The sequence below is a fragment of the Excalfactoria chinensis genome, chromosome 1 (assembly GCF_039878825.1).
Source record: "Excalfactoria chinensis isolate bCotChi1 chromosome 1, bCotChi1.hap2, whole genome shotgun sequence".
In the NCBI taxonomy this organism is placed as follows: domain Eukaryota; kingdom Metazoa; phylum Chordata; class Aves; order Galliformes; family Phasianidae; genus Excalfactoria; species Excalfactoria chinensis.
This window is the reverse complement of record NC_092825.1, coordinates 167838881-167853014: the sequence shown is the minus strand read 5'-3', so window position 1 is coordinate 167853014 and position 14134 is coordinate 167838881. Positions and strand designations below refer to the sequence as shown.

At 36.6% G+C, this 14134-nt stretch overlaps 1 protein-coding gene across 3 annotated transcripts in view; it reads right to left on the bottom strand.

Moving 5' to 3' along the window:
- The window catches only part of PSPC1 (paraspeckle component 1), a 66714-nt gene that overhangs the window by 11539 nt on the left and 41041 nt on the right, over positions 1-14134 (bottom strand). The window contains exon 7 of one of the 3 annotated variants that reach the window (XR_011902613.1): positions 398-640. The exons of the other annotated variants lie outside the window; for them this stretch is intronic. The gene's annotated coding sequence lies outside the window, so the exon portion shown is untranslated. The remainder of the gene's footprint in view (positions 1-397; positions 641-14134) is intronic. 3 annotated transcript variants of the gene reach the window in all.

Below are 14134 nucleotides of genomic sequence, written 5' to 3'. Positions count from 1 at the left end.
TGCATATACTGTCACTGTCATGGAAAACTGAAAACCAGCCCCTAGGTACAATCTAACGTGAGCTATACATGCTCAGTTTAACAACACACTCTCCACTACTGTCCATCTCATACAAACCTGCTCTGGAGACAAGCTCCACACTGCCAGGCAAAAACAGCCATGACAACCTACAACACCGAAGGAACTTTCACATTTACCTTATGTACTGAAACTGCTGCAGTCCTTCCAAAGCATATATCAGCTGCACAGCCTTGCTATCTTACCTAGCAGAACATTTTGTGTATGTGTGTGTGTTGTTTTTGTTTGCTACAAACTATCACAATTTTTTTGTGGCTATTATAACAACGAGCTTCCACCTACATTTCCCCATTTGTTTTACATCTACTTTAAGAATTACCTAGCAAAACAGAGCAGCAGCATAGGTAAACTTTGACTTGAACTGAAGTGGGCCACGTGACATTTTGCCCCAGCAGGAAGAGGCATCCTTTTGAGAGCAGCACAGCCACCATCCATCACAGCATAGAAAGGACTCCCGCTCCAAGCTTTTCTCAGGATAACATGCAATTGCTTGTGGTCATTTCTGTGGGGCTACCAAAGGGAACCTGAAACCGGTGATCCGCAGAGCTGTATTCAGTTTTTCCTACCAAAAGGTAACAGATAACAACATTGGCTGACGTACTAATGGAAGACAGTGCTAGACATTTTCAAACGCTCAAGAAATCATCTTCTCTTCATCCCCACAGTTTTTACTCAAGTCTGGTCAAGCCTTGCTCACCTTAATCATAAACAGCCACTGCTGTGGACAAAAATATGCATTTACAACAATAACACACTAGAGAGTAAACCAGTTGTTAACTGGACTTCATTGCATGGCTGCCAGTGATCACAGGAGATGAACTCAGTGTCATCTTATCTCATGTTCCCAAAATGCTCCTTAAGAACATACCCTCGCAGACAACTAGAAATAAGTAACTGAGTACTACCAACTTAAGGCTTAGAGGGGAGACTTAATTCCCAGAAAGAAAATACTACTTGAACCAAGCCAGCAAGCCATTCATTTGCCTTGACTACTAGAAGCACTTCGTATCTACTTCACTATTTCTTATTTATAAACAACAGTGTATCTGAAGTTATATCTTACACAGAAAAGGAAAGTTCTTCTTTGGAATAAGATTTCCAAAATGAGAAGTTGGTAGCAGTTGCTAGAATAGCTACTATGATTATTTAGGTGACAGATAATATAGCAGTATCAGTGACAGCACTATAATCAAGGGACATTTATTTTCCTGTTTGGCCTAGATAACAAAACCTCACTCACACGTAGGTTAGAGGTTTTTCTTCTGTATTTGGAGAACTACAGATGTCTGAAAGTATTCACAAAGGACAAAGATTTCTTATGCGCTTCTGAAACAAAGACCAAATTTGAAAACAAAAGTGCACTGTAAGCTTCTTAAAAAGAGTCATTACATCCTTAAATGTAAGACTAAGCAGTTAACAATAAAGGCAAATCCAGTTCTTGGTAAAATTTAAAGATTCTTTAGAATTCAATGTTTGATCAGCAGAAGGGAACTGCGTCCTTCAGTTCTTAACATCACAAACTTCTACTGCATGAAGTAACATTATACTTCATTATGTTTTTATAAAATTAAGTGAACTATGTATGTATTCATACATATGAATTCATTCAATGTATGCATTCATTAAAATAATCTTACATGGAACAGCAACTCCATCCCATAATTTGACTTGCTGGCCCATCCCCTACGTTGCTCACTATCACCTCTGCCTGTAGCTGAGGTATCTGAAGCACCGTAATAGCTGCCTCATCAGAAAATGGTTTTCACAGCTACTACGCATGTCATCATTAATTCAGCCACAATGTCTTCACATGTCCAGATTTCTACTATCAGTGCCAGCGTTCATCTTTGGAGAAGAATCCAAGCAATAGTACAATTCTCTTCATCCAGAACTCCCTTGACTTTTAAAAGAAATGCAAAGTTCCTGAGCACTTCACCATACTTTACCTTATCACGAGCAGCTAGGAAGTACAAAGCAGCTGGAAGGAACAAGGGAAAAACCTTTAACCTTTACCATATCTTTCACCTAGTAAGTGATATAGACAAGTTAAGAAACCTGACAGATCAAAAGCATCTAAAACAGTTCTGTCAGCACTGAAGGTACTGTTAAAATTTCATGAACTCATGTTAAGCTCTAGAAACTCAGAGCAACTTCAGCGAGTCATAGTAATATACAGAGTTTGGACAAATTATGTCAGCTAGATACAGTTAGATCAGCACAACTAGCATGTATTTAAGCACAATCAGCATCACCCTACTGCTCCAACAAAGCCAGAAGTCAGGACAACACTGTACTATGCACTGCCCAAATAAGATTACAATTACACTGAAAGAGCCATGCAGAAAAATCTAGAGAGGAAATATGTGTGTAGTTTTATCAATGCTGACTAAGCCTGATTCACAAACAAATTTAAATGTTTGAAGTAACAAAGGATGTGTACAAAATCTACATGCCATTTTTCTCCGATTTTACATTTTAACACAACTGAACAACAGCATAAGCTTTGAATATTTACATGTAGCTGGGATGTGATGATCTTAAATAGTCTGGGGATATTTCAGATCTTCAGAAAACCAGGGGGAGGGAATCTCTTTTCAAGGGAAGCTTCCTGCATTTTGCATAATCTAACTTCAATATTAAAACAACAACAAAAAGACAGCACGACTAAGGAATTAAGAAACTGATATACAGAGCTCGCACTTATGAAATGTTAGCAATGCTGCATGATATAACTTTACACAATGTTTCCCCTTCCCTCCTTTAAGATTCCTTACCTGACATTTTTGCAGCAGGTGCCAAGTTTGGCCTGTGTCCTAACTTCCTCTTCCAAAATAATGAGAGAAGAATTAGTGATCTCTGTGGGGCTACAACTTCTGACGCCATAAGACTGTCTTGGGGGCAAGGGAAGGGCAGGCTGCAGTTGTAGTCTTTACAGAGCTGCAATTCAAGTTTCTCAAAGAACTCGCAGAACTTTCATCTTTGAAGTATTCCACTTGAGAATGTAATGTAGCAATACTAGGTGATTTAGACTTTTGTATTAAAAGGAAACCTAGTAAATAATATTTAACGTAAAAAGCCTGGTTACATTGATTCATATAGACAAAGAAAAGCAAAGCTTTATTTACACCAAAGACTTAAGGCTGGCAGGGACCTCTGGGTCCCTCTGGCCCAAGCCCTGCTCCTGCAGGGACCCCCAGAGCAGGGTGCCCAGGGCCACATCCAGGTGACTTTAGAAGATCCCCAAAGAGACCCCACAGCTTCTGGTCAGCCTGTGCCAGTGCTCCGTCACCTGCACAGCACAGCAGTGCTCCTGGTGTTCAGAGGGAACCTCCTGTGCTCCAGTGTGTGCCCACTGCCCACTGATCTATCAAAAAAACCCTGTGCAATTAAAAGATTTCCTTCCTGCGCTTTTATATCTGCCAGGTGATAAATTTTATGTCCATTTGCTTCATCACAACAAAGAAAATAGCTACTTCTGTCTTCCATTGCAATACAGTCATGCTTGTTAAGAAATTAGAACCTTACACTAGATTTGAACAACACAGAAAACAGAATCTGTATTTGAAGACAAAGGTGACAAAACAGCATTAACAAATTTCAAAGTATCCTGCAAATGTCCTGTTAGTGCACTGAAGACTTACCTGCTTAGCAAAACACAAAGCAGTGCCAAATATAAAGGTAACATTTTTCATGAAAACTGTATTTTGTCAGATGATGGCATTTACTTATCTGCTCCAATACAATACTACTGGTCCTTGCCAGTACTTCTCCAGTCGAAACAGATTACTGTTCTGACCTGTGCATAGTTAGAATAAGGAAGCTGTGAAAAAATTTCACACAGCAAATTTAATATGGTGAACTCCACCACATAAAACTAATGAGCAGAAATGACCAACTTGTGATTGCTAAGCAATCTTAATCGCCTGGCAAGTTGGCCCTTAATTGCACAATTGGACGCACTTTACTGGATGCTACGCTAACATTTATCAACTTCCTACTACTACTTTATTTGCCCTATTTTAGTAGGGTGGTTTTTGATCCTACCCAAAGTGGAACAGATAAATGAAAATAATAATAACAACAAAAAAACGTTGCTTCATATCTCGTACAAAGCTAAGAAAGCTAGTGAAGAGAAGAGCACGATATTAACAGTAACTCTGAGGGACAGATCTAACTATCCAACACACTTCAGCACTTTTTAGGAACGGTATTTAAATTAACCCTTCCTCTCCCACCACCCCTTAAAAATGACATTTCAGTTAGCTACAACTTTCATTTGAAAACAATGAAGTCTAAAAAGCCTTAATAATGAAACAATGTTTGATCAGAACTAAGCCAAGAACATACAAGAAACTGGGAATTTCCTCTTGTTACCAACTTACATATAAAGGTAGGTCAGATGGCCCGTATGTTTTGAATCCAACACAGACTGACTGATTTTTCACTGGAGTTGGTTCAGATTTCAAGATGTAAGCTCATACTGTAATTTTCACGTTTAAAATCAGTTATCAAAAGTATGTTAAGTGACAAATTCAAACATATCAACACATCAATAAAAAAAAGTGTACGAATGTAGCCTAAAACACAGAAGTTACTTCATTACCTGTTTTCCATTTTTGACGTATGCAATAAAGACCAATCCATCTAATGCTGCAAATTTGCTATGTTTTGAAAAGAACCTCCGTACAAGCAAGCAGCAGTTTCTTCATCAAAGTCCATACTTCAAACCAAAACTCAGTGTACCATCTGATGAGCAAACTTCTTTAGAAGGCTAATAGAACATCAGATTCACCTATTGTTTTTTATGGATCAGCAACAGAAATGCTCACAGTTAGCTTTTCTCTTCTGCTCCTCTTTATTCTGGCCTTCTCAAAACTTTGTTTCCATGTTATTTAAGATCTAATTTCTGTTAACTTCAATTTCAAGCTCTACAAAATCTTTCATCCAATCAGCACCTGATTGCTGCGCTTCATGGTACACTTACACATACATTTGAGTAATTCTAGCTTGCGTCAAAGTGTGCAATCTAGAACGAATGCAGATATCCAAATAGTTTGAAGATGAAACAGCACCTGGACACAAAAGTAGAGCCAGGAGTTCAGATTTTTATTATATAATTAGAGAAATCGACTACAATAATCACCCAGGTTCATTTTCCTTAGCGCGTCTGAAGCTATCAAAGGAATTTATGTTGTAGACAGTACAAACATAATAGCTTTAAATTACACCTCATTGAGAACTCACATCTGTAATCCATAAAAAGTATTATTTGAAAGTGAACTGCAGTGACTGAAGAGGTGAAAGCCAAATGGACTGCAGCTTCATGACCATACCACCCTCAATGCCCAAACTGCAGCAGTTGCCACTGTGCAAATGAAATTCACTAAGCCAAAAAGGCAGAAAACTATCAAAGTATCAATGTGGCCATAGAGAAACTTCATTATCTGAGGCGGGTAAAGCAACTGCTGAGGTAACTGAGGGCACTACCAGATTGGCAGAGTAACAGGCACTCAGGGACTGACCTTCAACTATCTATTCCTCAGATTTATCACCATGGCAAGATAACTATCTGAATGACAAATGGAAATCCTGATAGTCCTATTCAGGTTGTGTGGTCACAACCAAGGCAAATCATCAGAATGTAGGTCTTGCATCTGTGTTTTAAAGCAAGATCTCATCAAAATCTCACAACCGACATTACCTACTAGAAGAAGTGGAAAATTAAGTTTTACCTATTTCTCCACTTTTTTTTCCTCTCCAGCATGATTTTGGTTTGTACATGCAGTCTTTCCTTACATGCCATTCATAAATTTCAATTTCTCCTCTTACATTATATACAGTGTCATGATCAGGGCCAGAAAAGCATGACATGCAGCCAAAAAACAAACAAACAAACCTGACATTAGCGTTAATATCTTCATGAAATGCAAGCTTTGAAGACTTATCTTGTCCATCAAAAGTGTGCATTATATTTACATGAAACTAGTTCCATTTATTGGAAAGCTCTAAACAACATTCAAGAAATTCAGATAAAGGTTATCAGGATTCATATTTGATGTTCTACTTTTATGTAATAAAACATGTGGGGTGTAATGACTTGCCAATGCTTTTTACTCTTAACCTATTTCTATCAAGTTTAATATTGTAGGACCAAATAGTCTTACACAGCCCATAAAAAAAGTCAAAGATTTTTTTACAATAAATAAAACCCAAACAGGGAACAAAGTCCTTAACAAAATGGATAAGGACACCGGAAGGAAGCTGGTGACAGTCTTCAAAGATGGTTCAGCTCGACACTAAAGTTAGTATATCACATTACTTTGTACACTTTGTACACTTCTTCTTCTAGCACTTTGTGAATTGCGGCAGGGGGAAAAAAAAGCCAACAAAATTCTCACAAAAGTAACCCAAGGCGTGGGATCCACAACGTCCTCATGTAGAACCAGCGAAAGGCTCCGAGTTCTCACACTTCATAAGCATTTACAATCTCTAGTTTAAAAAACGTTTTCTCACCATCTTGAAAAGCAAACCATTAGCTTTCCTTGACACAGTAGTTTTGAAGATCACTGACTTCATTATTTTTTTTACAGTAAGACTAAGAATTTTCTGCATTACCAGTTTTCCCATTTTAAGGCCTCAATAAGTAAGCAGTATATACTGAAAGAATCCTTTACTCCCCTAAAAACACCTACAGATGAACACTTTCAAACCTGTGAGTACTTTTGTGACTACAGCAGTAAAGGAGAAGTGCAAAGGGAGCACCATTGTATGTAGTTGTTTTAATCAGTGCTTAGTTCCTGACAATATCAGACACCTAAAAATTCACTTTTATGGTAAACTAGAGGATACACGGCTATATTTCAAAGGTAACAAGAGTAATGCTTAGGACCAATTTCAATCCAACTTAAAACACAGCAGCATTCTTCAGTAACTACCATCATTTCTATTATCCTATTTATGATATTCACACCATATGGCATTATCCACACTCAGGTACATGAGCCTCATCGAGCCAATTCTATTTTCCAGATACCTCTACAGTTAGTCCTCATGACTGAGACAAAATAAAATAAGACAAATGGTATTTTTGTTAAGTCTTTATAACAAGCAGTTCTGTGCAAAGGGCAAAAAATTCAAGGCCAGTAAAAAAACACAACTCAAATCAGATAATTTCTCCACAATTTTGTACTGTTTTTCCCCATAGAGAACAATCGTACACCCAAGTACAATTCTTTGATGCTTCCATTTAAAAGATACAACTATTTTTGTTACATTTAGTATAGCTGAAGGAGTAACAGCACTGTTCGGAGCAGACACTGAGTCATTTGCAATTACATTACTGTCTTGCACTCATGCTTGTGATTAAAAACAGACATATGTTTTTAAATATGCAAATGCAACCTTATTATTATTAATACTGAAAGTCCCTAAGCAGGAAAAAAAATAAAAAATAATAATAATAAAAAAAATCTACATGTAGACATGCAGAAAAATATTCCAAATGATTTTGTTCTAAGCTGTCATTTTAAAAACAGTAAGAAACACCCTCAGAATTTCAGCTCACTCTCCTAATATACACACTTAAAGTTGCTTGATACTTTTACCCCACATGCAACAGGAAAATGTATCTTGCACAGAATAAGCAAGGTGAACAGAAAATAAAGCAAGCTTAGCAAGGAAAAACACTTCCAAACAGTTACATAAAAGTAAACAGATGCTCTGGTACCCACCTCCGTGCTTTTTTGCATTCAGCACTCTGAATACAAGGTGAAATTGTACACAAGCGTGATGCAAGAATTAACAAAACTGAACATGCATTAAGCGACATAACAAAAACTATGAACAAAGCATAAATGGCAACAATCAACCAGCACATACACCAAGCAGCTCCACCAAGCCGACAATTTTCACTAATAGACCATTTATTTAACATACGACATTTTATAGGTTTTATTTCAGAATTCTGAACGTTCCATTTTTGAAATGTAATCATTGCATTTGTCACACGCTAAGTCAGAAACAACTTCTGTAATGTTTGGTACAGCTCTGGTTTTCAAAATCTCAGATGTGGACCAGCACAATGCTGTGAGTCCCAGAAGCACAATGCTCCACGCCGGAACATAACAGAAGATGAGCTACCATTTCATTATTACACTTTTCCTTCTGGGCTTTCTGGAAAAGGTTTTGATTCAGAGTTGCTTAAAACTGGAGATGCAGCTTACCTTTCATAGGCTCCGCCCCTTAGAAGTGCTTACAAGAATATCTGAAACAATGCAGTGCTATTGTATCAAAGAATGAAGAACGTCAGTCTTCTAAAGACAGTTATTTCCCATCTTTGTAACAGCAATTCAAGTTTTCTTCAATGAAAAAATACATATGAATGGTTTTGCTTCCATAAAGCAACTCTATGTATTATCTTTCTTGGAGAAAGCATGAAGAACACTACTTTCCATCTTTTATTGACTTGCATACAACCACAAAAACTGCAGAAAATGGACAGGTTAAGCTCATGTCAAATTTGGCTCAACAAATTCCTCATTATTCTGAATAGTTGACCTCCTAGGTCAAGTATTTAACGTACAATGGAACTTTACTATTCAGAGATCTGAGGCGTGAAATACATTTCTATCTGTTTCTAAGCTAAGTTTTTCTTCAAAGTTCTAAAAAGATATGAAGTTTCACTTGATGAGAATATATAAAATTACATTCACTTTGTAGTATGAAAATACAGTGCAAACTAACCCAAGTCCACAGTCATACAGTCCTGTCTCACCGCCCTCCCCTTGTTCTTCCTTCTTTCCCCATGTAATGAGCAATCAATAACATTCATGAGGCTCCCCTACCCTGCTCAGAGCAGTGAGCATGGGCACAGAGATGTAAGGATGGCACACAGCAAGCAAGTCGCAAATGGTTTTTCCTAACTGCAGCCACATATTTATTTTTTGTATGTTCACAAAGGTATTGAATTTGTTCAAAATTTCTCATCAGCATACAAACATTTAAAAGCCTGTAAGCAGCTTAAAACCACTTCCAGCTGTCAGTTCAGAGACTGTGTTCTCCAGCATCCCAGTAACGGGTTTATATGTTCTTTCCTGTGATTTTATGCCAGATCAAATATTTTAAGCTTAGCAACAGCTCTGCAGAATAAATCCTTTTACAGTAAATAAAGGTAAAGCAGTATCTACAATGGAGCTCAAAAATAAAAAGAAGCATATTAGAATGTCAATGACACCAAGCGCAATCAGCTGCAAAAATAATATGGTTTCTGCATCTTTCAAAATTAATTACATTTCCTCTTTCCACCCTGCTTAAGATTATACGGCCATCTGAAGAGGGAAAACCATTTGTTTTTTTTCTTGTCAAGTATTCAGTGAGAATAAAATTACTTTCCCTTCCACATAAATAAATGATTATAATGAAATAAAAGCAAAAGAATCTAATGAAAATATCCTTGCCCTATTCCATATCTCATAGTGAATACTATTTTACTTTCTTTTATACCTTCTTTTGCTTGCTGCTTATCTGGCAATGATGCACAATCTTAAATTTGGATTCTCATTGGTTGGAGAAGAGAGAAATGTGAGGTTTATACATTGACTGCATCTAGCTGCTGTAAACAGCCAAAAAAATCCATGTCCTACAGAAGCTCTTTTCAAGAGGAGTGCAGGAAACGTATCCAGATGCAATGACTTTCCCTACAATTCATGAATATTAAAAAGAATCCAATTATCTGTTCATTCTAGTTCTTCTGATTTTCATTAGCAAATCACTTAGCTCCCAGTTTAAAAAAATCCAAGGGACTGTAAGTGGTTATTTCTATTCCTCCCAGTAAAAATGAGTTTGTGGGTTTCACAGAAAACAAGGACTCGAGTTATTTTGTACATCTCAAGTAGGCATAGAATTAAACCACAATTCTCCTGTTTTTAATGTTTCTTTATTCCCCCACCCCATTTTCCATTTACATACAAGACTTCACGTTTTTCTCCTGTTCAAATTTGTGTGCAAACTTTTTTTTAACTGAGAAACCAATGGCAAGAACGACATCTTTATGCTACGCTTCTTCCAAGTCAAGCACTTAACGCCCCACATACATTGAGCATGTAAATTCCATCATATTATATAGCTATACTTTACTCTAGAGAAATGAGACATAAAAGCACGCCAGTGAAACTACAAACAATAGAGCTATAGACAAACCAGTTTCTAACACAAAGTGAAAAATCTTACCAACACTTGTATGCAATAACACAGCTAAGTTCCTTTCAAGTCACATACCTCTTGCTATAAGCATTTTGTCTCCTATTTGAAGAATTACATACAAATCAGCAAGCTTACTCACATTTACAGAGCAGTTTTTCTGTTAATGTGGTTTGTATATAAAAACAATCACGAAAAGCTTTAAAAATGATTTTACCTATATTTACCTACCTTACCTCTATTCATCGCTAAATGTAAAACTGTTCTGAATGTTTCCTTCAATGAGGGAAAGAGGCTGCTGTTCTTTAACTACTTTCCTGAAGACATCCACCTGTTGCCAGTTTCAGAAATCGGGATGAAGTCAATCAAATAAATACCAAACTTCAATTATATTAAACACAGTTTAAGGAAGTTCAAGATGGAAAAGACCCATTAAATCTATCCCACTGAGAATGAACACGCACGAGGCTGGTTTTCACATGCTTTAAAAAACAAAAACACTGCTTTCACAAAAAAAAAATAACATTCAGTTTATTTTTTCTATCCTACAACGACATTCAGACAAATAACTTTATTTTTTTTAATGAACGTTAGTACTTTGCAAATGACTATGAAAACAAACCTGAAATGTCTTAAACTATGATTTTCAAAATGTTCTACGGGCAACAAGCAAACAAAAACAACAGATTTATTCACAGCAGAAGGCAGCCAAAATGGAAGACAACCTACATCGTATTTTACAGTGCATCCCAAAAGGCATCAACATGCCAAACCTATGCAAAAAATTATGTAAGACTAAGTATTAAATGTTCGTATTCGCTCCTTCTATTAAATTCTCATGCTTCATCAAATTGATTTTAATGAAAACAAATGCTTTGGGGATGATGCAGTCTCATATAAACCAATAATTTAACAGAGCAACGTCCAGCTCCTGATTTCCACAGGCCACACTCACCGCCTCCTCACTACTGATGGATCAAGAAGCTGGGAGTGATACTGCATTGTGCCAGAAGCCAACACCCCAAGGAAAGCACCAAATCCAAAAAAAAGATTTTTTATTTTTGTTTGGCAGCAGAGTGCCCAAATTAATAAATTCAGAGCACCTAAGAACACAATTAACTTGTATTTCAAATGCTATCTTGAGTCCCACAGTCTTGGTGTGAAGCACGAACTAACAAGACGTGGTGGATACAAACTGTGTAAAGACGATGTATGGATACACACCATCCCAAACCTCAGGGAATGGGACTCAGAATCCACTCACACCTATGGCTCTATTTAAAGTGACTTCATTAGTCACCACTTGGCTTTCCCTTCTATTTCAACAGCTCTCATATTAAATGAGAAGGAACTGTCATCAACTTGTTAAAAATCTATTTATTAAGATGCATGCCAATACATTAGTTCTCACAGCTTTAAAAAAATAATTGAGCCTCACAGCATCAGAGCAGACTATTCCTCTGCTGAATACCAAAACCAAAAACATGTAAGGTTGCTGTGTGGATATACTTTTTTTAATAACATGAGAACGTCCTTTCAGTCAGTTACTTCAGCACTACTGAGCAGAGTTATCTCTAGGCAGATTGTAACTGGTCAATAATCAGCACTTCACAGAAGTCCGTGCATTTTTAATGTAGTACCCTTATTAAAATAATCTCTGATTACCATTCTATATTTTAAAGTTCCAAAGAAAAAAATGAAGAGTGGAAATTAGCTTGGTATGAACTTGAAAATATAATAATATACTTTGGATCCGAACACCATTCAATGAATCTGAGCTATAAACTTCAATTAAATAATGGTTAAAATTAAGTCCATGCAATATTTAGTTTCTATTGTGTCTTCACCATTTGTTACAACCGCCATCCTAATAAAGGTCTTCACTGTACTGTGTCTTTAGGTTCAACTGCATAAAATACAGGAGTGCACAATAAAGAACCACAATTAGATAATTCACAGTAATTTTTAATGTTTTTCTTACAAAATAAATGCAGTTCAAGTATATGAATTACCACTGAGTATCCCAAGGTATCCATGTGCTCTACCTAATGAGCAGATTGGAATATAATACTATGAACAAATCAACTCATGACCAAAATCATTGTTTTGTTCTTTAAATGACCGTGGTGATAAATGCAAATGCAATTAACCAGCTGGACCATTTGAAAATGCTGCTGAACTGCATTAACAGTGTCTCACAGTGTTTCAGTGGCTCTCACTGCTTTCCTTTCACCCCAGCGATGAATGCCCATACCCACTAGTAAAGAAAACCAATCCAAAATAAAACAAAAAAATCCTAACAATTTTCTAGAGAGTATTTGAGAGAAGTGTTTCTCAAAGATTTAAAATATAATATTTAGAGAGGAAAAATGCACTGACACACGTCAAACTACTCTGAATGTTTATTTATCAACATTTAATCAGGAATAACTTTTTCCAACCTGGGCAGCCATCTACTGTTGTCACGCTGTAATCACCAAGAGCTAATGAACGAGCACAAAGTGATTCTCATTACTCTAAAATGCGTTCCATTTTGTTCCAATAAAAATAGAATACACTGTAGCGTTCTATGAGGACCTTTGTTGGTTTTGCTTGGTTTTACTTATATGGAATATTAAAGCTTTACTGTCTGTTATGTACTCGTATTACACTCAATTATACTCAAATTATGAGTATCATGTATTTTACACTGAATTCATAAATAACCTAAGATTCAAATAAAAAGAAGTAATTTAGTCACCAGCCTCACACCCCTTCCAAGATTATTTGCAGTGCCACAGATCACAGCAGTCAGGACCTCACTGTTCTTTCCAGTCTGAAATACCAAGTTCAAAATTCAAGCATATCTGTGAACTGACTGACTCCTTTTAAGCTTGATGAACCACTTTGAGCATGTGGGCATTACCTTCAAGCAAAAAGCTCTATCTCTATAATTTCTAAGGAAATTATATATTCATTGTACAGCTACAGTCACTACCACATATGGCAAAATGAAAATCACTGCCTTTACTGCTGAGCAGTATACAGCCATGTTGACTGTATGTCCAGAGAACACTAAGAAAACTTTTCTTAGAGACAGGGCAGCCTATCATTAGCTACAGATGGAATTCATTAAATTATTTATGAATCCAAATTCAACATTTCTGTATTTCTTTCCTTCTGGACTTAGATGCTTGGTTTATGGAATAGATGACTCTGCAAATAAAGGCAGCAGACAAACTCACTGCAAGCATGCAGCAGCCATCCAAGTACTACAGTTTTACACTGATAGTGGCTCCCAACTGTGGAATGAAAACCACCAGTATCAGCTGAAATCTACAGTAATCTTCAAATTATGTTGATTTGCAAACAGAAAAATTCAGCAAAAGTACAAGCACTTAAAACAGTCTGTGGCTGGCTAGGAAATTATGAACCACTTCTGCAGGTTTGGTATGCTTACTGGGCTCCTGAAGTATGTCTAGATACTACACGGATGGCAGTTTATATACCTGAAATACATAGGAGTCAGTCAAAAGGTCTGAATGACAGCTTTCTTCAAAAAAAAAAAAAAAAAAAAAAAAAAAAACCAAACAAACAAAAACAGAACAAAACTCATAATCATGGTACAGGTTACCTTATTTAAACCAAGTTCCCTTTCATGGTTTTACAGTTTACAATTACCAAAGAACTGACCCCAATACTATCTTTCCATTAAATATGTCATGTTCAAAATAAGGCCCAATGAAATAGGACAGAATCTAACACTTAACACACTAGTAAAGTGTATTTTCAACTGAATACAGAACATGAAAGTAGAAAGCTTAAGAATTTGCTAAAAATAATAATTCACACCTAACGAATAGTAGTGATTTTGCCAAGT